The sequence below is a fragment of the Rhipicephalus microplus genome, unplaced genomic scaffold (genome assembly GCF_043290135.1).
Source record: "Rhipicephalus microplus isolate Deutch F79 unplaced genomic scaffold, USDA_Rmic scaffold_101, whole genome shotgun sequence".
Taxonomy (NCBI): domain Eukaryota; kingdom Metazoa; phylum Arthropoda; class Arachnida; order Ixodida; family Ixodidae; genus Rhipicephalus; species Rhipicephalus microplus.
The window spans coordinates 616,022-618,791 of record NW_027464673.1 but is presented as its reverse complement, the minus strand read 5'-3'; positions in this window follow the sequence as shown (position 1 = coordinate 618,791).

The window sequence follows — 2,770 nt, the reverse complement described above, 5'->3', positions numbered from 1 at the left end:
AAAAAGCGCCGCACCACCACCGGGTGGGCTCGAACCTCCAGCTTTTCGGTTAACAGTCGATCACGCTAGCCAATTGCGCCACGGAGACAGTCCTGCTCCACTCTCACCACTATCAGAACATATCTTTAAAGCTATCAGCCCACAGAAAAAAAAGCACCGCACCACCACCGGGTGGGCTCGAACCTCCAACCTTTCGGTTAACAGCCGATCGCGCTAGCCAATCGCGCCACGGAGACAGTCGTGCTCCACTCTCACCACCGTCGAACATGCCTTCAAAGCTATCAGCGCAAAGAAAAAAAGCAACACACCCCTCCCAGGAGAGCTCGAAACTCCAACCTTTCGGTAAACAGCCGATCGCGCTAGTCCATTGCGCCACGGAGACAGTCTTGCTCCCCTCTCATCACCATCAGAACATATCTTCAAAGCTATCAGCCCAAAGAAAAAAAAGCGCCGCGCCACCACCGGGTGGGCTCGAACCTCCAGCCTTTCGGTTAACAGCCGATCGCGCTAGCCAATGGCGCCTCGGAGACAGTCGTGCTCCACTCTCACCACCATCAGAACATATCTTCAAACCTATCAGCCCAAAGAAAAAAAAGCACTGCACCACCACCGGGTGGGCTCGAACCTCCAACCTTTCGGTTAGCAGCCGATCGCACTAGCCAATTGCGCCACGGAGACAATCGTGCTCTACTCTCACCACCATCAGAACATATCTTCAAAGCTATCAGCGCAAAGAAAAAAAAGCGCCGCACCACCACCACCGGGTGGGCTCGAACCTCCAACCTTTCGGTTAACAGCCGATCGCGCTAGCGAACTGCGCCACGAAGACAGTCCTGCTCCACTCTCACCACCATCAGAACATATCTTCAAAGCTATCAGCCCCCAGAAAAAAAGCGCCGCACAACCACCGGGTGGGCTCGAACATCCTACTTTTCGGTTAACAGCCAATCACGCTAGCCAATTGCGCCACGGAGACAGTCCTGCTCTACTCTCACCACCATCGGAACATATCTTCAAAGCTATCAGCCCACAGAAAAAAAACGCCGCACAACCACTGGGTAGGCTCGAACCTCCAACTTTTCGGTTAACAGCCGATCGCGCTAGCCAATTGCGCCACGAAGACAGTCGTGCTCCACTCTCACCACCATCAGAACATATCTTCAAAGCTATCAGCCCAAAGAAAAAAAAGCACCGCACCACCACCGGGTGGGCTCGAACCTCCAACCTTTCGGTTAACAGCCGATCGCGCTAGCCCATTGCGCCACGGAGACAGTCTTGCTCCCCTCTCATCATTATCAGAACATATCTTCATAGCTATCAGCCCAAAGAAAAAATGCGCCGCACCACCACCGGGTTGGCTCGAACCTCCAACCTTTCGGTTAACAGCCGACCGCGCTAGCCAATTGCGCCTCGGAGACAGTCCTGCTCCACTCTCACCACCATCAGAACATATCTTCAAAGCTATCAGCCCAAAGAAAAAAAGCACCGCACCACCACCGGGTGGGCTCGAACCTCCAACCTTATCGGTTAACAGCCAATCGCGCTAGCCAATTGCGCCACGAAGAGAGTCCTGCTCCACTCTCACCACCGTCAGAACATATCTTCAAAGCTATCAGCCCAAAGAAAAAAAAGCGCCGCACCACCACCGGGTGGACTCGAACCTCCAACCTTATCGGTTAACAGCCGATCGCGCTATCCAATTGCGCCACGGAGACAATCGTTCTCCACTCTCACCACCATCAGAACATATCTTCGAAGCTATCAGCCCAAAGAAAAAAAAGCACCGCACCACCACCGGGTGGGCTGGAACCTCCAACCTTATCGGTTAACAGCCAATCGCGCTAGCCAATTGCGCCACGAAGAGAGTCCTGCTCCACTCTCACCACCGTCAGAACATATCTTCAAAGCTATCAGGCCAAAGAAAAAAAAGCGCCGCACCACCACCGGGTGGGCTCGAACCTCCAACCTTATCGGTTAACAGCCGATCGCGCTATCCAATTGCGCCACGGAGACAATCGTGCTCCACTCTCACCACCATCAGAACATATCTTCAAAGCTATCAGCGCAAAGAAAAAAAAACGCACCCCACCCGCGAGGGCTGGAACCTCCAACTATTCGGTTAATAGCCGATCGCGCTAGCCAATTGCGCCACGAAGACAGTCCTGCTCCACTCTCACCACCATCAGAACATATCTTCAAAGCTATTACCGCAAAGAAAAAAGCAACACACCACTCCCGTGAGGGCTCGAAACTCGATCGATCGATATGTGGGGTTTAACGTCCCAAAACCATTCTATGATTATGAGAGACGCCGTAGTGGAGGGCTCCGGAAATTTAGACCACCTGGGGTTCTTTAACGTGCACCCAAATCTGAGCACACGGGCCTACAACATTTCCGCCTCCATCGGAAATGCAGCCGCCGCAGCCGGGATTCGAACCCGCGCCCTGCGGGTCAGCAGCCGAGTACCTTAGCCACTAGACCACCGCGGCGGGGCCGGCTCGAAACTCCAACCTTTCGGTTAAAAGCCGATCACGCTAGCCAATTGTGCCACGGAGACAGTCCTGCTCCACTCTCACCACCGTCAGAACATATCTTTAAAGCTATCAGCCGACAGAAAAAAAAAAGCGCCGCACCACCACCGGGTGGGCTCGAACCTCCAACCTTTCGGTCAACAGCCGATCGCGCTAGCCAATTGCGCCACGGAGACAGTCGTGCTCCACTCTCACCACCGTCAGAACATACCTTCAAAGCTATCAGCGCATAGAAAAA